The 25649-nt window shown below is 36.1% G+C and overlaps 1 protein-coding gene across 3 annotated transcripts in view; it reads left to right on the forward strand.

Annotated features, from left to right (window-relative positions):
• Positions 1–25649, forward strand: part of ptc (protein patched) — a 313027-nt gene that overhangs the window by 24693 nt on the left and 262685 nt on the right. The window lies entirely within an intron of this gene.

The raw sequence follows: 25649 nt of genomic DNA on the forward strand, positions 1-25649 counted from the left end.
AGAAGAAATAATGAAAATAAGCAGTCAGTTTTATAGGGATCTATATGTGTGGGCAAGGAAAGACAAAAATCCTCTACTTTGTTTAATGATGAGGCTGTTACAGAATCACCCATCATGATGAAAGAATTATGGAGAGCCCTCAAGTCAGAAAAGAATAACAAAAGTCATGGAGAAGATGGGATATTAGCAGAACACAAAATCAGAAGATTGAGTTTCATAAGGTCATATTGGATATTTTCAGCGATATTTTAACTACAGACAAAATTCCAGTGCAGCGGCAGAAATCCTTGATATCTTATTATATTAAAAGGACAGCGGAGCTTATATCAATAACTTATAGGCCAAGCAGTTTACTATCACAATTGTACAAAATATTTATATCCATTATATTAAATAGGATTACAAGTTTTTGGATTTTGCACAGTCACACGAACAAGCAGGATTCAAAGCAAGATTCTCTACATTGGATCATATTCACACTGTTAATCAAGTAACAGAAAAAGCAAATTAATATAATCTTCCTACGTACTTAGTATTTGTAGATTTTCTATATCAGTCAGAATAATAAACAGCTTAAAACAAGCTATTCCAGCAAAGTATATCAGATTATTAAAAACTGTATATCAAAACTCAACTGCAAGGTATAAATCTAGAACAACAGGGAGAAGAGTAAGGTAAGGAGATCGTATATCACAAATTGTTTTCTGCTACATTAGAAGAAGTCTTTAAGAACATCAAAGATACCCAGAAATTATATACTTGGTTTTAATTTTTACCCAAGGAAGCAAAACGATGTTTTGCACATGAAATATAATCACTTCTGAGCTACTTTTATATAGAAGCTAATCATTTTGCATCACTTTGCATCAATAATGGGAAGGGCCACTATCCAGACCGGTTTTGCCCTTTACTGAAGTCTCAACAGTGGGAGCCAGACCCAGGAGAGATACCAAGGTTGAAGTAATGCAGAAGTCATATATATCTCATATACTTTCAACATCTTTTTCTCATCCAGAGATTTTTTATTAATAAGGTCGAACACCTTTTAGCTAGTTGTATATGAGATATATATGACTTCTGTGTTACTTCATCCTTGGTATATCTCCCAGGTCTGGTATCTCAATAAAGGTCAAAACTGGTCTGGGTAGTGACCCTTCCTGTTATGCATAGCATTTTACACATCCAAAAGGGGTGGGGGGGGTGCTTTGCATTATGGGATACGTACCAAGGCAAGTGATGTGAAAGTCATTAGCCTCTATATACAAGTAGCTCAGACATGAATGTATTTCACATGCAAAATATTGTTTTGCATCCTTGGGTAAAAGATTAAAACCAAATATATAAATTCTTGGTATCTTTAATGCATAATAAACCCAAGGTAAAATACTTTGTCTTTAAGAACGTGTCATGGGAAAACTATGGAATTAGCACTAATATAAAAAATCTCAATTACTTACGCTTTGCAGATGACATCGTTCTTTTAGCAAAAAAAATAAACATCTTAGGAAATGCTAAATGACATGACAGAGAAAGTATGAACAAAGGTTTAAAGATGAATATAACTAAAACCAAACTGATGACAAATTTAGATCAAATTGAACTAAAATTAATACATAATCCTATTGAAATTGTGGAGGACTATTTACCTTGGTCAATTAGTTTTAAGTAAAAACAAGGTAAAGAAATAAGCTCTTTATTTTATGCATTATTCCAGTGTTGACATATGGAATTGAGACATGGGCAATGAATAAGAAAGAAAGACAGGTTGCAAGAAAATCAGTAGTATACATTCTTGTAGAAAGGCTTATACGTTGGCAACACATGACTATTAAATTATTTAAGGAATTCACAACGTATACTGGAATGTTAATTAAAAGAAACTTTAATAAATACTTCCTATATTTCAGCAACATCACACAGCCAATTCCATCCATTCACTGCCATTTAAGCAAATTGGAGAGGGATTTTCAATTCAGGTAGGAAGATTGATGATCTGAGATAGGTCATTGCTGATGGCAAACACCTCAGCATCCCTGGCTGCTTGGCTGGTGAAATTGGAGAATGGGAGCCACTGTGGACACTGAAGTCCCCCAAAAATGATGACCTCACTATTGGGATATTTTGATTGCAGAAAGTTGAGCTTTAGAGAGTGATAGTTCAAGAGGTCGGAGTGGCTGAAAGAGTTTGAAGAGCGATAGAGAGAACATATGAAAAGGGTAGCTTGATTTGGTAGGGAAATTTTGAGCCAAAGCAGATCGAACAGTGAGGATTCAAGGATGTGCCGTCTTTGGCATGGTATGTCAGTTCTGATGAATGCACAAGTCAAGTTGGGGAGTTAAGGTGAACAATAGCTGTTGAGGTTGCCATTTGAGGTTCTGATAGAAATAGTACTTCTGGTTTAGATTTAGTTGACCGTTGGTGGTGGTGCACATTGTTTATATTGCTGTTTAGACCACGGATGTTGGTGAAGCGGATGTGGAAATTTTTTTTGAAAGAATTAATGTTGGTGGGTTGTTTGATTGGATTTTAGATGTTTTTGTGGCTGGATTGGTATGTCATTGAGGACGTCACTCTCACTACATGTGGGAAGAGTTGGGGGGTAGGCAGAGACAGAAACTGGAATCCTTACTCTAGTGACCAAACATAGCTGCAACCACTTCAGGTCTCTAATAAGCAAGGTGGTGGTATTTCGCCGGGTGATGAAAGATATCTACCACCTAGAGATCTAGTTTGCATTTCCTCCAACTAAGCTAGATATACTTTTTTGCTGGCAATGCTCACCAGGTTCACCAGAGGCCCATTTTTGGAAATAGGCTATAACTCTGGAAGGTGGGAATGACTTCACTACAAGAGGCTATATATTGTGCATCAACAGCCCTTTAGTAAGCCATCTATCCTTCTGTTGCACTCAAGAAACCTCCACATGGCATTTTAAGGAATCCAGTGAACCAGCTGGAACTTCTGACCTGCAATCCTCACCTTCTCTTGGTGCATCTCATTAATATATATTTACCTGAATACTAAATTGAACAATAATGAACGCCACGTGGTTGGCTGAGTGGTTAGTGTATCCGCTCTCCAGCGAAAAGGCTGTGGATTCGAATCCCGCCGTCGTGGGCATGGATGTTTGCAATTGTCTTTTAAAATACTAGTGGTGGTGGTGGTCGGCAGTAGATGGCGTTGTTGTAGATGCAGTGAGGTGGTGGAGACAGAGGTGTAGAGCATGTGCCCTCCCTCGATGAGTCTTGGGACTCCCTGGAGGTGTCTAATAATAATAATAATTAGCTGAAAATTTGGCATTTAGTGAACCAAATTGTATTTCTGTTGGCTTAAACCAAAATAAAATGATGGCACAATATGATGAATTTTCATGCTGTCTGGGGCAATGTGTACTGGAACAAACTCCAGCTCAACATCAGCAGAGTTCAAGGTTGGCACCACAACATATGTAGCATCAATGAAAATAAATGGAAGTAGCAGGAAAATTGGATAAGTACCAGGCCAAATTCCAGATGATTGGAGTAGAGCTCTCATAGTAAAAGGAAATAAAAACAAATGTGAGAAATACAGTGAAATTTCCCTGCTGAGTGTTCCTGGTAAGATTTATGCAAGCATACTTGAGAAAAGACCAAGAATTATGGAAGGAAAAACTTAAGAGAAGAACAAGCTGGGTTCAGGCCAAATAAAGTTGTCTGTATCAGATTTTCACATTTAGACAAATAGTTGAGAAATAATGGGAATATATAACAAGGATCTGTATTTAAGTTTTATGGATCTGGAAAAGGCACATGACAGGGTGCCAAGAGAAAAGCTGTTCAGAATGCTACACTCAAATAGTTTAAAGATGCCAAGAAATTATATTCTTTTTCATCCTTTATCCAAGTGTAATCAAGCAAAAGTTTGTACGTGAAATAACTTCACGACTGGGCTACTTGTATGTAGAGGCTAATGACTTCACATCAATTGCCTTAGTACCCCACAATGCAAAGTACATATTCTTATGGACATGTATAATGCTATGCATTATGCGAAGACCCAATACCCAGACCAGTTTCGACCTTTATTGAGGTCTCATCAGTGGGAGCCAGATCAAGAAGTGATACCGAAGTTGCTGTGCAAACTTCTTTTTGCTTACACTTGGATAAAGGATGAAATAAAGAATATAATTTCTTGACATCTTTAATTCATAGAATAACCAAGTGAAAAAAACTTTTAACACAATCAAATAGTATAAATGAAATGTGATGTTGATCAATACAGAATCTATATTTGAGTTGTAAGTAAGCCATTGCCATAGGAAGTACAGGAAGGTATAAGAAGATGTTTGGATGTTAACTCAGATGTGAGACAAGTGTGCACATTACCTTCACTGTAATTCATCAACTCTGTGGATCGTGTTATGAAAGAAAGTGGCATTAAACTTAGTATTAGATTTGGAGATGTTAATCTCAGCTCTTTATTTTATGCAGATGATGTTGTACTCCTAAATAAATCTGGTACAGTTTTGCAGGAATAACTGCTGTAAAAATTTGGCATAAAAATCAGCAGTAAAAAGACATACAGAAAACAGGCCAGAATGCCAAAGACATCAACTGCATCCTGAATGGAGAACTTCTAAAACAAGTAAAACATTTCAGATATTTAAGCACAATTTTTAGCAAAGATGGCAAATTAAATATGAAAGTGTTTTCTTCAACAGCTTTGTCATCTTTTATGCTGTTAAAGCCAACTTTGCGATGTGTCCTCTAAACTTCAACTTAATAATAACTCGAAATTGCTTGCTTTGTCAATTTCTTGTAATCTAGTTTCATCTGTGTAGTAATCAGCTTCTGTCTTCTTCCCAAACTGCATTATCTTATGCTTTGCCACATTAAACTCTTATCCATTATCCTTTGCCCTTACTGCCAGGCTATTTGTCATTCTGCACTGCCTCTTTATCATCTTCATTTACTCTCTCTTCTGAGCTTTGCATCTTCATAATGCAACTAAATATTTCTCTTAAATCATTTCCAGTATTGTTGATGTATAAATTAAGCAACAGAGGACCAAGTACCGAGCGTCTTCCTTTTTACTTGCTACATAGCAAAAGAACTGTTTGGGATTTCTTTTGGCCTCATCTTGGCTCACAGACTTGCCGATTACTTTTTTTTCTGTATATTCGTTCCACTTTTCTACAACTCCTGTGTAATGATGATATTCATCAATATAACCCCCTATTTGATTTATCCTCTTGACTCGGAGTATACAGTCTGATACTGCTTTCTTCAAGCCCCTTTACCATCTCATATGCACTACATCAATTTTACATCAATCTTCCTTCATTTCCGACAACTGATTTACAACTTAAATGGATTATATGTACTGTATATAATTGTTCTGTTTAGTGTTCCATTTACATCATATAATTTTAGGATTCTGAACAGCTTTTCTCTTACCCTGTCATGCTTTTTCCAGATCTAAAAACATACAGATCCTTTTTAGATTCTCATGATTTCTGTTAAATTAAAAATTTCAGATTTGTCTTAAATTAAATTAAATGAACCTGATAACTCCTATTTGGTCTGAACACAACTTATTATTTTCTGTTTCTCTTCCACAATTGTTCTTAGCCTCTTTTCATGTATGCTATTGTGTCGCTTTCTTCCTTATCATAACTATTTTAACCTTTTATGCTATATCTCCGTAATACACTCTATCGGGTAGCACGTGGTACCTCTGAGGGACAATAGAATTTCCTCGAGAATGAGGCAGTACCAGAGTATCAGAGTGTCTGAGATTTACTTCGCGTAAAACGCCAAGAAATTTATTTGTTTCGCTGCGCACGCAACTTAGCGCTATTAGATTATTAATATTAACAACCAAGAGGTAATCTCAGGACAGTACTTAATGATACCCATTAACTCTGCAGACGTGGCCAAAATATACCCTTTTAATATCCCACATAGGTTCGCATTAATATTTTATAAGTGGTGCATCGGATTCCAGAAATCACAGAAAGTCTTAGTCAGAATCAAAAGCGAGATTTATTATACTCAAAAGTTGATACACATAATAACATAAATTAAAATCCAATCTTAAGGGAGTTCCAGACAAGGTATATAATATTCAAACACTACTATTACACTTATAAAATATTATACAGTAGCTTCCTAAAGTAAGAATTATATTAATCTTCGCTAATGCATTAGTCATGTACCATTATCACAATCAATCAAAAACTCGGTAGCTCTGACAGACTACACAAGATAACATTCATATCTTTCACAATCTCTTTATATTATGCCAATTCTTTACTCTAACATATCCTTAACTTCATTCAATATAAAGGCGAACTTTAACACAACGACAGATAGTAAGGTTAAAATCAATATTCTTCTAAAGTGATGACAATACAATCCTATCCTATATCATAAATGTTTTTCTTCTATAACATATTAACGTGACACAAATCTTTCATTAATAATCAGTGTAACACAAACAAAGTTTACTTATCTTCCCTTTTCGGCTCTTTAGTGTTTCATAGGTTCACAGGAAACTGGCCTTCTGTGGACAGCCGGACTTGCTTCTTTTCGCGGAGAATACGGCTGCCGAGAACCGCGACTGCCTTAATCGAAATCCCTCCGGTACGGGGGGAACTGGCACCCCTTCGCCACCACGAGAGGGGAACACACAGGAAATCCAGGAACAAAAAAGCCTTGTTTCAGGGTCGCATGACCCTTATATTTCCCTCTTTTCTTCTCGGCGTTTCTCGCCCTATTCGATGTCCAGCGAACTCTCACGTGCTATTACATCACGACGTCCATCCTCTCCCCTGCTTATCGCACGTACGCTGACGTCACGTTGCTTGCTTGGGGCGAGCCACTTCCTCGCGTACGGCTCCGTGACCTTTGGACTTCACTCCCCCCCCCCCCCCCCAACTCTTGGATTTGTGCTTACATTCCATAATTCTTTTATACATGTTAATTTATAAAGCTCTGGTAATGTTTTACAATTTCAATATTAATTTAACCTCATTCGCGAATGGCACAAAATATATACTTATTTAACCTTTTCATAATAGAATATACTTGATATACATATTACTTACTTTACACTTAGAGGCAATTTACTGTATTTATCTCCCCTTTTTGTTTGGAAAAGCATGTTAGATTGTGATAAGATAGGAGTTCATAAAATTCCACTCTATCACAATCCAACACCATTCAAGAAGTATATCTTTCAGTTTGCTGACTTCTATATAATGTTCCCTCTTAAGGGGATAAATTAACTGTGGAAAGGCTGTGCAATGAGTGAGATGCTTCTGTGCACACTAAATTGTTACTATGCAGTGAAATTTTATTTTAAAAACACTGCTTTTTATATGTTACAAAGAAAACTTTTAAAATACTGCACAATTGTCAAATCATGTAAAAATTTTCTGCTCAGAGCAGCAGCAAGTCTATGGCACTGTAAAACAATATTAGAGGGAATATACCGGTAATTTCTTTAGCTACTTCTTCTTTTCTGTATCGCATTTTATAGTTATAATTTAGTTGTATTTCACGTCTTTTATTCTTCTTGACTTTTCAGTTAACATCATTTATGTCAAATGTTACTTATCTTCCAGTTGTACTTCTCACATTCACTGTACCTATGTTCAGTTGTTCTTACAGTGAGTATTTTCTAGTAGCTGATTTTTCACTGTTTGCCCTGGTTTCCTGATAAAAACAGTGGGTGTAGCCTCATTAAATTATACAATGTCTTTGCCAGTATGATATTTTATCACATTTTACCATGTTTGTAGTGGTTCTAGCTAATTGACTGCTGTTTGGTGCCAAGTTCAAAATTGACACCCATTCTTGTTCATTTATTATCCTGGATACCTAACAAAGTACACCAAGAGGAGGTGAAGATTGGACATTGGGTGAATCTTGCTTCCCTGTATCCCTAACAGGCTATGTAAAGTTTCCTCCCAGTTTCAAAAACTAATTTCATCAATAAAGGCTATACCACAGCTTAATGTACATAAGATTACTATTATTATTATTATTCAGGCCTCCATGGAATTAAAAGACTCATCATGGGAGGTCCTTCCTAAGAAACACAAAGTCTATCATACCACTCCTTAAACTCACTGACTATTCTCACTCTCACCACTCCATCAGGCAATGCATTCCATAGTTCAACCACCCTCCATGCAAAGAAACCACTACTCACCCTCTTGCTCACAATTTCCTTTCATAACTTCCAGAGATGGCCTCTTGTCATCACTCCTTCTTGCTATTCAACCAAGCGAAAGAATTTCCCAGTGTCAACCCTGTAACCACCTCTCAACAGTTTAAAAGTCTCAATCATATCACCTCTCCTTCTATCCACCAAACTCTGCAGTCCACATTCCCTCAGCCGATCCTCATAACTATCATTGTACAGTCCTGAAAACCATCTTTGTTAAAGGCCTTTGTACCCTTTCCACAGTTAATTTATCCCCTTCAAATCCTGGGGACCAAATCTGAGAACAATAGTCCAAGTGTGGTCTATTATTTCAGGGTCTTATACAGCGGAATGATAACTGTTTTGTCTCTGCGGGTCAGCGTCCTTCTCATTATTGCAGCAATCCTCTGTGTTACCTTCACCACCTTTGCAATATGTCCCCTAAATTTCAGGTTTCTATCAATCATCAACCCCAGATCTCTTGTATCCTCCCCTACTTCCTCCATTATAACTCCTCCCATAGAGTATGCAGTGTCCCATCGATGTTTCCCAAACCTCAAGACCTTACATTTTGCTGCATTAAACCGAGACTCCCATTCATTTGGCCATCTATTTAGCTTATTCAAATCCTCTTGCAGGGCTTCCGCATCTGCGCTATTACTAATAATCCTTCCCAGCTTCGCATCATCTGCAAACAACTGAATATCCCCTTCCAATCCACTGACAATGTCATTGATATAGGTCCCAGTACTGAGCCCTGTGGGACCCCATTTGTAAGCCTCTGCTTCCTTGAAACTTCCTCACCATACACAACTCTCTGATACCTATCGGACAGCCAATCCTGAATCCAGTTGACCAATCTGACATCCAGACCCATGTGCTGCAACGTAAATATCAGCTTACCATGTGTCACCCTGTCAAATGCCTTTGCTAAGTCTAAGAAAATGGCAGTATATGCCTTTCCCTCATCTAATTTTCTTGTAACTTTATTATAAAAGGCTAGCATATTGCTAAAACAAGAACGCCCCTTCACAAATCCATGTTGACTCTCACAGATAACATTACCCTCATCTGCCCAATGTTGTATACGGTCCTTCACTACTTTCTCCAAGATCTTACTAACTACTGATGACACACAAACTGGCCTATAATTAGACACTTCCAGTCTGTGGCACTATCTTACCTTCCTTGCATTCCATGGGCACCTTTCCTGCAGCCAGACTTTCATTGAAAAGCCAGGTCAAAGGCACTGTCAGTTCCCTAGCACATTCTCTCAAAATTTGTGGTGAAATACCATCCAGTCCCACAGCTTTACTAACATCCAGAGTACTCTGTATTTGAAACACACTCTCCTCCTGTACCTCTAAACATCGAACCTGCCCTATCCCTCTAGCATTAAAACTGACTTCTCCAGGATGAAATACTCCAATAAAGTGTTCATTGAACAATTCCACTATGTCTTCTGCATCAATCACTCTATTCCCATTTTTATCCCACAATATCATTCTTCCACAGTCATTTCTCCTCCTACTGGTCATATATCTAAGAAATTCCCTTGGATTTTCTTTGGATCTTAGTACCAATCTCCTCTCATATTCAAGTTTTGTGTTCCTTACCATACTAGTCACTCTTCTGGCCTGTGTCTTATACTCTTCATGCATCTTCTCTTCACCTGTCTCCTTATATCTCTTCCATAGCCTCTTTTTCGCATGCAATTCCTGTTTAATATTGTTTGTCATCCACTTTACTCCAAATTGTGTCCTCTTGCTCACTCGTGATATACAACTTACCATTGCTGCTAACAAATATTCTTTCATAATTTCCCACGCACTAATGATATCCCGGCCTTCCAATTCCTCCCTCCATGAAACTTTCCCAAGTTGACATCTTAGACTATTATAATCACCTGCCTTATAATTTCCACATATGTTCCCGTCTCTTTGATACTTCTGCATGTCTATTCATTTTCCAAGTGAAAACCATGTGGTCACTCTCTCCAACTGGTAGGAGAGATGTCATCTCAGTTATTATCAACACTTCTGATGCTATAACCAAATCCAAAACTCTTGAACCTCTTGTTCTCTCTCTCTCTCTCTCTCTCTATTATATGTTGCCTTAGACATTTGTCCCTCAAGAATTCTAGAAATTCCATTTCCTTATTGCTACATGCATCTTCCTCTCTCCAATTTATACTACTGTAGTTAAGATCTCCTATAACAATCATTCTTCTTGCACTTGCCAAACTCAACTGTCTAAATATTTCCCTGTCCCCACCCTCTGTGCTTCTGGGTCTGTAGCAACACCCCACTAAATATCCTGTCTTGCCCACCTCTACCTCACACCACATGCTTTCAAAATCATTAGTGTCACTGCCTTCCAAAGTCTCCACTCTTAGAGGACATAGGTCATCATAAGCAGTACTCCACCACCACACTTTCCCTTCCTATCCTGCCGAAAAATGCTGTACCCAGCGACTTCTATTCCTGTTATTATACCCTCTTCTGTCAACCACGTCTCAGTAATCCCAATAATATTTGGCCAGGCTGATGCTATCTGCGCCACCAATTCCTCTCCCTTATTCCGGATACTCCTGGCATTAGAATAAAGCATATAAATGCCGTTATTTCTATACTCAGCATTATCCCCTCTAGACTCCACTGGGCTCAGTGTTACCTGATGTGACCCCCCTTATCCCAAGTACCCATTCCCACAAGAGGCCACCCCTAAGATACCAGAATCCTAAAAAAAAAAAAAAATTCAAATCCAATTTACCAATATTCTTGGTATAAATGCCAACATAAATGATATATATCATCACTTACAGACATGTTGACCAGACCTCCTCTTCCTCTTGTCAGAAATCCAAATTACACACTGCATAATTTCCTTTGCCACATGGATTGCACTTGTGCCTCAGTGAAATCTGGTAATATTTACCAGAGAATATTAAATTTAGAATCCTCTGCTTTTGACCTTCTTTTACTTAAGTTTTCTGCCCCATTCAGTAACATTCATCTGCTATCACAGTCCAGCTATGAAAATGATGAGGACATCTTCCTAGATGGCCTTAATGTTCACAACTCTAACTGTTCCCATTTTTCAACACCACTGAATATAATTAAAATCAAATTAAATTAAAGATGCCAAGAAATTGTATTCTTGTTTAATCCTTTATCCAAGTGCATCTAGACAAAGTTTGTGCATCAAGTATTTTTATGACTAGGCTACTTGTATATAGTGGCTAGTGACTTTAGATAGATACAAAGAGAATTAATGCGAAGTTACTAGCCTCTATAAACAAGTAACCCAGTCATGAAGAAACTTTGTTTGCTGATACTTGGATAAAGAATTAAATAAGAATATAATTTCTTTGCAACTTTAATTTTAATTTATAACCAAGTGAATAAACCTTCAACAACTAGCTCTAATCCAGAATATTTTAATAATAAGGTGTTACACTTTTTTACTGCTTGTTTATTGGAAATATATGATTTCTGCATTATTTCAACCTTGGTATCTTTTCTGGGTCTGGCTCCCACTGATGACATTTATTAATGTTTGTCATTGTGTTTTCTTACTTCCTGGGGAGTAGAGAGATTCTACTTAGTGGCAGGTTTTTGTCTGTCAGTGGGTGGAACCATCACTGAGTTTCCTGTCTCAGAGTGCTTCAGGTCAGGAGTAATGAGTTTAGTAGTGATCCTTTAGGGTCACTCAGTGAGAATTAAAGTGATCTTGTAGATCACGTAGAGTTTTTGGAGAGGCATTACCACACTTAAACATACCTCAGTAAATTGAAACCAGTCTGAGCAGTGGTCTTTCCCATAATGCATAGCATTATGGGAAGGACCACTATATAAATTTGTATATACACAAGCATTGTATACACCTGAAAGGATGTGCGCTTTGCACTATGGGATGCTAAGACAATTAATGTGAAGTTACCAGCCTCTATATACAAGTAGTATAGTCATGAAGATACCTCATATATAAGCTTTTGTGAGTGCTTACACTTGGATTAAGGATTAAACAAGAATGTAATTTCTTTGCATTAATTAAATTTCTAACCAAGTGAAAAAACTTTCAACCACTGAACCATGCTGAATGAGATGCAGAAGCTTTTGATACAAGCAATGACCTAATGATGATAATTGTACATCTATCAATCCAAATTCCTAATAATCTTCTTCCTTGATTTTTTTTAAACTAATTCTTCTTCCAGGTATTCCATAGAGATCATCTTTACTCTCAGTAACTTAGATCACAGTCATGTGCAAGTTTCCTCTCGACACAGAATTCCCTCCTTCAACTACTCTCGATCTTGTGTCTTTTGGAACTGCAGAGGTATCAAGTGGGATGATGTCTGCAACTTCTACTCTTCTTTTCCATGGTTATACTGCTTCCGCTGTTCTGACCTAAGTGCCTGCTCTAAGAGAGTTACAGAAATTATACTCGCTGGTAGGCTTTCATTCCTCGTTCCACTTCAAATTATCATTCATGTTCCATGCAGTTCCCACCTATGAAAGGATTGTAAACCTATAGTTTCCAATCTTTTATGGTTAAAAAATATTAAAAAGAAAAAAGAAAAAAGTTTATTTTTTATGTTTATTATTTTTTAATATTTTTATAATTTTTTTTTACAAAATCTGAAAAACGTTCAAACATTGAACTTTTTTTCAGGCCTCCCATAAGGAGGGTGGTGGTTTCATGTTGAGTGATGAACTTTATTTCCCACCTGAAGACATTCACAAGCATCCATGCCTATAGTGGGATTTGAACTGATAACTAATTTGTTAGATTGTGGAAATGCTACTCATTCAGCCAACCATATATATGCTATATATATGTGTGTGTGTGTGTATATACACACACACACACACACACACACACACACACTAAAGCATATGAATATAACACAAAAATGTTCTAGAGAAATGAAGGTGTTAGCTGCATTGTAATTTTTAAACCATTATCAATGATGTGCTCTTTCTACAATGTCTACTTTATATAACAGGGACTTTGAGTGGATGTTTGATGAACTTGTTTCCAAAATCACTCTAATGGGAAATTGGACTTTGAACTTTTTTGTGATTCTGAAATGAAACTTTTATACTTTTCTGAAAATTTATATGGCATCAACTTTCATTTAGAATAAAATTAAAGAAAATTGGTTTAATGAATCTGGGAAAAGATCAGCTGAGCTCTCCTGATTAACTCTTATGAGAAAAAGACACTACATTAAATTGTGTAAGCTTTCTTATAAAGTTTAGATTTTGGTGGAATCAATTTCACTCAAATTCCCATTCACAACCAACCAAATCATCCATGTAGAGCTCTAAGAACAGATATACAAAGTTTTAAAAGCATATATTCAATATTTAGAAAGATAAAATATTCAAAAATTCTCAGTAGGAAACCTTTTATTTTAGTTTTGAGACACAATTAGTCAAGATGACAAATTAAATATTGAAATAAACAAGATGATGTGGTGGTTGAATAAAGACTTATGTAACTAGTAAAATGTCAAAATACCTAGCTCATGGTATTCAAGAAAATTTTCAGAGTAATTTTAATATGGATTTGAAAGAAATAAAACAGATAATCTCTTCAACAGAATGGAAGCTGGTAGGTTAGTAAAGTAGGTATTTGAAGCAAAAAGTGGCAGAAAAAAAAGCCTTGAAAGAAGACTGATCTAGATGGATGGATGAATTAAAACTGTTCAAGAAGAATGAACGAAAGAATAAGAACTGATAAAATTGGAGACTGGATCAATAATATATCAATTTGAAAGAAAATCATTGATAGAAAACTAGTAGTAGTAGTAATAATGTCTTATACAGGATAAAGGCTAGTAAACTGGTTCTCAAGTTTTCTATAATTCAGATTGAAACTTCTGGACATTAATAACATTATGAGATAAGCTTCCATTAAGGAAATCAAATGAACATTTCTTAGAGTAAATGAATGCACTTTGAAAGCTGACTTTGAAGGAACATTTGAATTTAAAATTTAAATTGCGTTAAAATTAAATTTTTTAACTTATGGAATCACACCATTAGCTCTGCTTACACATTCTTCAGTACCAATAATGTTTAACTTCTTTGATTAACTGTTTTGTTTCTAACCCAACTTTCAAATCGATATTAAAATTGCTTTTTACATTGTCTTGTGTACTGTTAACTTGGTATTTTGACATTTTTTAATTTTTAAATCAAGAGGCATATCCTATTAATAACATCTTCTCTGACCTTAATTTCATCTCCAAATTCATTTTCATTCATTCTTAATTTTCATATATCTCCAAAAGATATCTTTGTTACATTGTCTTGTTACAGAATTTATTATTGTAGTGGACAGCATATGGCTTAATAATCCAAATCAGTTTTTTTTTCTCTTCCAAAAGGAACAACGACAAAAAAAAAATGCGACAGTTTGATAAATTTAAATTTCCTAAGTGGTAAATGAAGCTGACAACAGAGATATGCCATAATCCTAAGTGATAGGCATGCATACAACTACTTCATGTGGTTAGTGACACTAGCACATGTAAAAATTCTGTCTATAACTGTAGGAAAAACTGAGTATTAAGTTTCAAAACATTACATACCCTCCAGGAGTTGATGAGTGTGTGTGTGGCGGCGGTGGTGGGGGGAGAATTCATCGATTAAAGAAGCTAAACATCATGGCGAGAACTATTTTCTTTGTATTTATTTAGGCTTATTAAAATACATAAACCAGAATATCTATTAGTTTATTTCTTATAGAGACCAATCATATCTCCTTTACATAAATTATTTAAAATTGTAATTATTTAATAATTGCAAAATAATTAAACCTCTGCATTACTCAACTTGCAGCATCAAAAACATTGTATGAACAGTTAAATCTTTGATTTTTCTGTGCATAATTTAAATCTAATGAGAAGAGTGGTAGTAGTCTTGTACATGCAATTTTTTAGCTCATTTTGATTCACCACCCACAAGAGGATATTTGATATTGAGATCCTCACTCACAAATTGTTTAAAAATAGAAGTCACCTTAACCAGCTGATTGCAAGAACTTTTGAATCATCATCATCAAATTCCTGACATATACCCTCAAGGGGTGTACAGGATATGATAGTACTTCATGAAAAATTTACTTCATTACTAACTTCCTATCTACAATTTTCCTCCAAATTACTTGTCAAGACTCCAACATCACTACCAGATCTTATATTTCTATCTTCTAAGGCACTTTGTATCGTATCAATTCACCTATATCTTGGTCTTCTTCTGGTTCGTTTTCCTGCCAACCTGGCAGAGAAAATGATGCGGACGATGTCCGCATCATTGCTTTATGCGGACATCGTCTGCATAAAGCAAAGAGCTGACATTAACATCTCCAATTCTGATATCATGTTTAATGTGATCCATATAGATAATAAATAACAGAGGGGATAATATACATCCTTGTCTCACCAGATTTAACATTAAACCATCTTCCTCTACTTCCTTCAATTCTAACTGCTGACTTGCAACTCAAATAAAGATTAAGTATTGCTTGATATAATGCCTCACTGACACCATATAACAGTAGTGTATTGAATAGCTTCTCTCTTGGCACCTTCTCATATGCCTTTTCCAGATTGACAAAACTTAAATACAGATCTTTGTTATATTCCCATGCTTTCTCAACTAATTGTCGTAAAGTGAAGATCTGATCCTGACAGCCTCTATTTGGCCTGAATCCAGGTTGTTCTTCACCAAGCTTTTCTTCCACAATTCTTCTCAACTGTTTCTCAAGTATACTGGCATAAATCTCAGTAGAGAAATACCTCTATAATTCTCACATTCAGTTTTATTTCCCTTTTTATATATGGGTACTATGAGAGCTCTACTCCAATCATTGGGAATTCGTCCCTCTGGCCAGGCCTTCTGAACTATGCAGTACGGCCACTGTAAGACTTTTATACCACCATACTTCAGCATTTCTGGTCGAATATCATCTACTCCTGCTGCATTTCCACATTTCAAGCCTTTGATGACTTTTTCTACTTCAAGTATGGATATGTATTCCTGACTAAATGCCTGGTCAGTGTTTTTTACCACTGTGCTATCACTGCTTGTTTCATTTAGCAATTTTTCGAAGTAATTACTCCATACTTCAAGGATATCTTTTTCTCCCATTTTCATGTCACCTTTATCATCTCTAAATCCTTTTACAGCATTCTTTCCTCCATTTCTAAGCTTCTTAAACAACCTCCAGAATATCTTACTACCTTCTTGATATTTATTTTCTATGTTCTTGCCAAAGTCTTCCCATGATTTTTGTTTAGCTAGTTTTACACAGTATTTAGCTTTCTTACATTTGTCTCTGTATTCTCTAAGAGACTTACACAAGCTGACTTATTTGCCAGGAACTTTTGATTTGCTTTCTTCTCTTCCTTCACTGTCTCTTTTACTTCCTGTGTCCACCATGGAGTTCTGATTTTTCTATCCTTGTAGACAACCTCACCACATGCCTCTCTGGCTGAATCAATCAGAGTTTTCTTCAAGGTTTGCCACTGAATCTCCAAGGTTTGGTTCTTGTTCTCAATCTCTTTAATTTTTTCTTCAATAATCTTTGTGTATTTTAGTCTACAGTTCACATCTGAGAGCTGCTCAACTTTTATTTGCTTTAAAACTCTCTTACATGTCATTTTTTTAGATATGAAATTCAATTTTATCCTGTTCAAGACTAAATAGTGATCACTTCCAATTTCAAATCCTCTGTACACTCTGGTGTCTTGCACCAGGGAGAAAACATCACTATCAACAATAACATAGTCAATGAGACTTTTCTTATTCCTTGCCTCTTCTCTCCATGTGAATTTGTGCACATTTTTATGTTGGAACATGGTGTTAGTAATAACCAGTCCATGTCCTGAGCAGACATCCAACAGGTATTTGCCATTATTATTAGCTTTGCTCTTTTTTCCAAATTTTCCCAAAATAATTTTGTATGTCTGACAGTCACGTCCTACTCTGCTATTTTGATCCCCAACAAGGACCAACTTTTCCTTTTTCATTGTGTCAGTAGCTTTCTCTAGAGCCTGAAAAAATTCCTCCACTTCTACCTTTGTAGAACCTTCTGTGGGACCATAGGTACAAATAAGTCTCATTGTCCAGTTCCCCATTCTGATATTTGCCCAAATCGCTCTACTTGACACTGCCTGCCATTCAAGAAGATTAACCTCGTATTTAGTGTTGAATACTATGGCTACCCCTTCTTTTCCTTGATTGTCATTACCTGAATATAACATTTTGTATTTATTACTCAGAAAGATCTCACCAGTTTTTGTCTTTTCTGTTTCAGTCACCCCTATTATGTCGATCTGGTACTTATCTAATTCCTCAGCTAGCTCCATTTCTTTGCTCAGGCTTCTTATGTTGATAGTACCGATCTTTAACTCTGGTGATGTTGAGTTGGGGTGCACTTTCAGATTTGACTTTTGAATCAGTGAAGTGCAATTTAAAAAATTGGAAATCAGATTAAATACATAATGTTTCTTTACTTTAGACAGTTAGTTATGCGAATCATTAAAAATCTTATTTTAAAAATTAAAGTACAATATTCATTGCTTACTGGTAATAATAATAAATATAATAATTGTCTCCTCTGTGTTCTTCTCAAATCCACTATTCTGGTATAGATCTGTTGGTGATATCTTTGCTATTTGGACTTGGTCTTTTTCAGAGCCAAAAAAATTTTGTTACAAAGATTAATGCTGTCCATCTTAGAATATTGTTTGCATTAATTTTGTAAGTTTTAAATTTCTTTATTCTTCCCTAATCAGATGGAAATCTTCAATTTTTGTCTTTTGGATTAAAAAAAAAATAGGTTGCTATATCATGTGCATAGTTCCACTAATGTCCTTTTAAAATAAGCTATTTAAATCCTAATGTTATTTATTTTTTTTTTTTATAAGACTTTACTCCATCAATAGTGTTGCTGAAAATGTTGCTTTGTGGAAGTACAATGTGTGATGAGTGCAAGAGATGAAGTGAAAAATCAGGAGAGTGATATTGAAGAAACAGAAGTGCTTGGTAGTGAAAACAGTAGTAGGGTGAGAGATGAAGACAGAATGAGAATGCAAGAGGAACAGGAAATATGAGGGGGGGGGGGGTAACCCGGATGGACAGTAGAGTGGATGTTGAAAGTGGCAGTGAATATGTATGAAGATGGAGTATATTGCGAATTGGGTGGGGAAGTGGAGACTGAGCAGATATATGTGGTACATTTTTTTATTCTTCCCTAATCAGATGGAAGTCTTCAATTCTGTGTCTTTTAGATTTAAAAAAAAAAAAAAATAGGCTGCTGTATCATGTGCATAGTCCCACTATTGTCCTTCTAAAAAATGAAGCTATTTAAATCCTAATTTATTGTGCCCTCAGTGTTTTTTTTTTAAAGGCTTTATTGCATCAAGAGTGCTGCTGAAAGTGAAAGATAAAGGTGATTGGGCAAGTGTGGTGGGAAATCACAACCAACAATTGGCTTGGATAGGACTGGTTATAGGCTTTAAAATGAATTACTGTGTTTGTTTACAAATGCCAGAAGTATCAGAAATAAGGGAGATGAAATGGTTTCACAGATTGAATGTATTTGCCCCAAAATCATTGGAATAAGTGAAGCATGGTTGAATGAAGTTATTATTATTATTATATAACAACACCTCCAGGGAGTCCAAAGACTCATTGAGGGAGGGTACCAACTCTACATCTCCACTAACTGCAACTACCTTCATTATCTACACCAATGCTATCTACTGCCGACTACCACCACTAGTATTTTCACAATCATCCTTGCCTACGGCAGGATTTGAACCCTCAGTTCGAAGGAGAGTGGATATGCTAACTACTCGACCAACCAGGCCGGCAGCCTTCCATTTCTATTCTAATGGGAATAGAAATGGAAGGATACAGAGGACAGGAAAGGAGGGACAGTGCTGCTGATGATAGTAGGGGAATTATGTCCACATGAGGTAGACATGAAAGAGAGAAATAGTGGCAATGGTTATGAGGGAGTGTGGTGTAATATGGATGTTGACAGGAAGATATATATTTAGTTGGATGTTGCTATATGCCTGGAAATGTGGAGGATAGTGATGAAGAAATGTATAAACAACTTGGATTAGTGAACAAAGGAAGAGTAATTATTATGGGTGATTTTAATTATGGCCGTATAGATTGGAATGAAGAGATAGCATTTGGGAATAAGGAAAATGAATTTCTCACGCTCTTGAGAGATAACTATCTCAGGCAGCAGGTAAAGGAGGGCATGCAAGGATCGAGAGTTTTAAATATGATCATTTTAAGAGGATGTAATTGGGATTGGGTTTTACACTTTCCTCCAGTTGGTGAGAATGATCATGAAGTGATTACCTGGGTTGTACTTAGTTATATGCAGACTTTTGTGAGGAAAGGATATATGTGGAATTATAAGGCTTGTGATTATGACAAACTTAGGAGACAGCTTGGAACTATACCATGGGACGAGGAGTTGAGTGATAAGGAAATAAATGCTGGTTGGGAACTGACAAAGAAATACATAACAGCATCAATGTGTGAATGTATTCCGAAAGCCAAAAGGCTGAATAAGGCAGGTGTAAAATGGATGAATGAGGAGCTTAAGCATGAAATCTGGAAGAAGGTACTTTGGAGGGCAGTACAAGATGAATAATGGTAATAATCAGTTATCAGGAGAGTGACTCAGTTAGTAAGGAAAACAAAAGTGCAGTATGAGCAGAAATTGGCAAATCAGGTAAAGAAAAACCCCAAATGGGAGAGGGGGATCAGGTAGAACAAGAGGCCATCACTGTATTCCGAAAGCCAAAAGGCTGAATAAGGCAGGTGTAAAATGGATGAATGAGGAGCTTAAGCATGAAATCTGGAAGAAGGTACTTTGGAGGGCAGTACAAGATGAATAATGGTAATAATCAGTTATCAGGAGAGTGACTCAGTTAGTAAGGAAAACAAAAGTGCAGTATGAGCAGAAATTGGCAAATCAGGTAAAGAAAAACCCCAAATGGGAGAGGGGGATCAGGTAGAACAAGAGGCCATCACTGGAAACTGTATAATGAGGTGTGAGGAGCAATTTCTTTGTATGGGGAGTGGTTGGTGAGTGGAATGCATTGCCTGAGTGTGTTGTGTATGTAGACACATTGAATCAGACACATTGAATCAGTTTAAGTTACGGTTGGATGAGCATTTTGCGCAATAGTTTGTACCTCACATGATGAGTCTCTGATTCTATGGAGGTCGGATGATTATAATAATAATAATTACATCAAATCAAGCTACATTCTTAGTTAATAGTTTTATAGTTCTTTATCAACAAAACAGTGGAGGGTTACAGGACTCCTGCTCAGAAGAAGAAATTAATCTTATTCACCCTCATATAAAATGACTATCTGAACTTATCTCTAAAATTCTCAGGTCACTTTATATTCAAACAGTGATTTGTTGCTGGCAGCAGAATTTCTACTTTTCTTTATTCACCAAAAGACAGGCTTCCTCCATTAGTCTTTCCATGTGTCTCCAGATTTCTTGCTATTATGGTTTATCATATTTTCATCATTCCAGAACTCTCTTTGTTCATTGCAAAGAACATAAAAAGTGCATTGGGTTTCAGTATCCTGAACAGTCTGACCATGCTGAAGATAGTGTATCTTCTAAATACAGGTTCCTTTGTAAGAACACAAATCTTTCACAGGAGTAGATTTATTTTCTTATGGAGAGGCTTTTCAAAGCAAATTGTGAAGCATTATTAAACTGTCCTAATCTGAACAGTTATGATGGTTTACATTTGATCTCCCTTATGAGAACCAGTATGAAATAGCATTCCTCAGCTCTGCTCGTGTTCTCTAGATTTTTAGCTTTGACTCTAGAAATAATTTCTCATCGAATGTGTAAGTTTCTGTGGTTTAGCAGTTCTGTAAATATTTTCTGGTATTGAGACCACATATTTTAAGATAATTAATGAGTTTAATCAAATATGTGGTTTAATTACTATATATGTGTTGAAACAGTGTTAGTTGCTGCTATCATATTCTGTAGCATTGCACATATTGTATCCTAGATCTGAGGCAGTTAGATTTTTAATGAAAGTAGACCAAACTTGATGTAGGCTTAAGCTTTGATTTTTGTGACATTGTGTGCCGATCCACAGCATTTCAGATACTTTCTTGTAAAACAGTTATGATCAGTATAAGGTATTTTTGTTTGTTGCCAAACTACTTGATTGCTTGTGATAGTTGTATGGGATGCCAAACATGATTTATGCTGTCTTCTTTTTTCGACACCTCTTACGTGTTCAGACATACTGATCTTTCCAGACCTTCCTGTTTGGCCTACATAGCAAATGCCACAAGAGCAATGAATCTCATGAGCAGCTGGTATTTTTGTGAGACGATGTGGAGGTTTTGGTGGATGTAATCCTACACTAAGTTTGGTCTGCTTTCATTAAAAATATAACTGCCGTGGACCTAGGATATGATATGTTGATGTTACAGAACATGACAGCAGCAATAAGCTTTGTTCCTACAAGTATTTAGTAATTCATTTAACGTTTTTATTCTGGTTATTTATATGTATTAATTGTGAAGTTCTGATAACATCTAATATGTGTAGATAATTGTTTCTAGTCTCTTTTCTGTACATATTTTGCTAATACCCATGATGATAAGTCTGACATCGTATGAAGCTTGTAAAGTTATATTTTATTGAACTCGTTAGTTATCATAAAACGTGGTCTCAATACTGTAAATGATAATATACATAATTTATCATTGTTACTGTACTCAGGCATTAGTGCCCCCCTCCCCGTTATGCATATGTCATTTGGTTCTATTTTATATCCTATACTAAAGATTTCACATGGATAAGTATTTCATTCCAACAAATAACTAATTTTTATATAAGTTATCCATATTAATTTAGTTCTGTGAAAATTTATTCTGTGTAAAAGTTATTAAACATACATTTCTATCATTATTATTATTTATTATTAACATCTGACCTTCATAAAGTAAAAGACTCACCATGGGAAGTATATACTATCACACACAAAGTTCATCCAACCATGCTTTAAACTGATTCAATATATTTACATTCACAACACAATCAAGCAATGCATTCCACTTACCATATCACTCTCCATGCAAAAAACCTTCTCCTCACTCCTTTTCTCATACCCTCCTTACAGTTTCCAGGAAAGGCTTCTTGTTCTATCTCCCATTCTATAAAAAATTTCTTCCATTTTAAACTGGTGAGATTACCTGGGTGATTGTGAAGCCATGTGAAGACTTCTGTGAGGAAAGGGTATATTGTGGAACTACAAGGCTGGTGATTATGAGAAGCTCAGGAGAGCTTGCAGCTATAGAACTATCTAGTAGAAGCAATGCCTTCTACTAGATTTAACCTGCTGACCTTTGGAATACATTTACGTATTCCAAGGGTCAGAAGGTTAAATAAGGTAGGTGTGATATGGATGAATTAAGAGATTAAGCATGTAATACAGAGAAAGAAGGCATTATGGAGACAACATAAGATGAGTTGTAATAACAATTACATGAGGAATACAATGAACACGCAAGGAGGGTGACTTGGTTGGTAAGCATATCAAAAGTGCAGTATGAACAGCAGTTAACTAATGAAGCCAAACAAACCCTTGGGAGTTCTTTTGATATATAGCCACCAAAAAAAAAAAAGGATTGTGGTAGGATGACATTGATTGGAGAAAATTGTATAAGGACAACTGCTGCAGAGGATATACTTGAGATATTTAATGAGCAGTGTTCATAAAGGTCTTTTATCCTTGTGAATTTGACATCATGGAGCATTTGAGAGCAGTAGATGATGATGATTAGGAGAGACTGATTATGAGTGAAGAAGAAGAAGTGTATTGAGTAAACTTGATGTTAATAAAACTGTGGGACTTGATATATTGCCACTGATTTTGAAGGAATGTGCCATGAAGTTGACATCTGTCTTGACATATTTGTTTAACATGAGTCTTACACTGGGTCAAGTTCCAAAGTAGTTGAAGGAAGGCAAGATTGTACTGCTTCATAAAGGAGTTGACTGAATGCAAGCATCAAATTATAGGCCAATCTGTATGTCAAATGTTGTGGTTACTCTGTTGAAGAGGCTAGTGAGAACTAGGATCCAGAATTGGGTTGACAACAGTGATATTATCTTTGATGGACAGCACAAATTTGCTAAAGGGAGGTCATGTTTTAGTAATCTATTTATAGACCCCTTACTGTCAGCTTATTAATAATAAGCTGACAGCTTCATTAGACAAGCGAGATGGATACATAGTAGTATACTTTTGCAAAGACTTTTGATAGGTTACTCCATGATAGATTGATAATCTAACTAGAGGGGGATGGGGGGGAATATTAGACTAGGCATTGGATTGGAGATTGACTGTCTGATAGATATCAGCAAGTTGCGTGTGTGGGAGGGGTAGCAATATCCCGGAAGAGGAAAGTCACTAGTGGCATGCCTCAGGGATCTGTTTTAGGGCCATTGCTTTTTAACCTGTATGTTAATGATATTGTGGAAGATTTAAATGTAGATATTCAGTTTGCAGATGATGAAAGTTGGAAAGAATTATGAGAAGTAGTGCAGATGTGGCCTTACATGGAGACTTGAATAGACTGAGTGAATGGGCATGGGAATAGGGGATGCTGATTCAATGTTGCAGAATGTAAGGTTTTAAAATTTGGGAAACAAAGATGGGATGTAGAATTTACTCTTGGTAGAGATATATTGTTGGAGGTGGAGGAAATAAGAGATCTTGGGGTGATGGTGGATAAGGATCTAAAATTCAGAGGCGAAATTGTGAGGGCAACAACAAATTCTGGCAATGATATGGAGGACACTGACTTGTAGAAGTAAGAAGATTCTGGTTCCATTGTATAAGGCTTTGAATCGGCCACATATGAACTACTATGCAATGATTTGGTCACCTGGTTTGCAGAAGGATGAAGAGATATTAGAAAATGTCCATAGGTGATTGACTAAGGTAGTTCTAGCATTCCAGAGTCAATAGACTGGAATGCTGAGTAAGATGAAAGGTTGAGAAGATGCAATTTGCAGGGTCTAGTGGATAGGAACAAAAGGGGTAATATGATAGGGATGTACAAGTTGGTAGAATGTTGTTATAGAATTAACGATGAAGGGGTTTTTCATAAAATGATGGGAATTAGGAGGAGAACAAGAGGTCATCCCTGGGAGCTGTGTAAGGAGAGTGTGAGCAAGAGAGTAAGTGAGAAGCAGTTTTTTTTTTTTTTTTTTTTTTTTTTTTTTTTTTTTTTTTTTTTGCATGAAGAGTTGTGAATGATTGGAGTGAATTATCTGAGAGTGTGGTCTCTGCAGAGAATGTGAATGCGTTTAAGGTATGGTGTGATGAACTGTCTGCATATAAAAAAAAGGGACCTCCCATGATGAGACTTTGACACCATGGGGTTTGTCTTGATATAATAATAATATCATGAGATGTTATTGCTAAATTCAACACTCATAGTCATCATGTTGCTTCCACACATGTTTATTAAGTAGTGATTCTAGAAACTCAAGCAAATTCTTTTTACTTGTATTATCCGTTCACCTGCTTATCACTTTCCGGTTCAGTCTGTCTAGACATTTTGAATTTGTCTCCTCTCTCTCCATATAGCATCCACATTTTCATTTGCCTTCCAGCCTATATCATCATTCCAATAAATACCTAATATTCCTGCTCATTTCATTCTTACACCAAAAACACCACTGCCTCCTTGATATCCATGTGGAGAAAACACAACTCTTCTGGGACTACTGCTTTCTGTTTCTTCTATGAAAATGTTCCATCACCTTCTGTTTCTATTAGTAGTTAATTATCCTGAATCAACTACATCCCGTTGACACTAACGATTTGTGTCCCTGCTGATTTCATCAAAGCCACAAACTCATCCCTTATATACAGTAGTGCACTCAGGATTGGATCTTGGGGGGGGGGGGGAGTTGAGTAGACGATTTGAGAATGCACATTACGCATCGCATACGACCTATGACTGAGCATCTGCAATGATCGCTAATTCATAAGTAGTATAGAAATAGAAAACATGACACAACATAAATTTAAAAAAAAAAAAGAATTTTAATTAGGAAAAGATTTTCGGAAAATTTTCTGGCGTTTTTCCTTGTATTCTTGTATGCACTGTATTCTTTTTTTACATGGTTTTCATTTACATGTTTTTTTTTTTCTGGAACCAATCTGTGTAAATTGAGAATTGGATGTATATTAATTTCTAGCATGCGGCAGCCATTTTTAATTGGTAAACTGATTGTAGTATGTACTCTGCATTCCTGTTTCTTTGATTTGCTTGTTTCTGTGCACTGATGATGTGCCGTTATTTTCAGTACGAAATATCTGTACTTTCATTTCATTAAAAATTA

This window comes from Typopeltis vanoorti, chromosome 25, assembly GCF_054136105.1.
Source record: "Typopeltis vanoorti isolate ZY-2024b chromosome 25, IOZ_Tvanoo_1.0, whole genome shotgun sequence".
Taxonomy (NCBI): domain Eukaryota; kingdom Metazoa; phylum Arthropoda; class Arachnida; order Uropygi; family Thelyphonidae; genus Typopeltis; species Typopeltis vanoorti.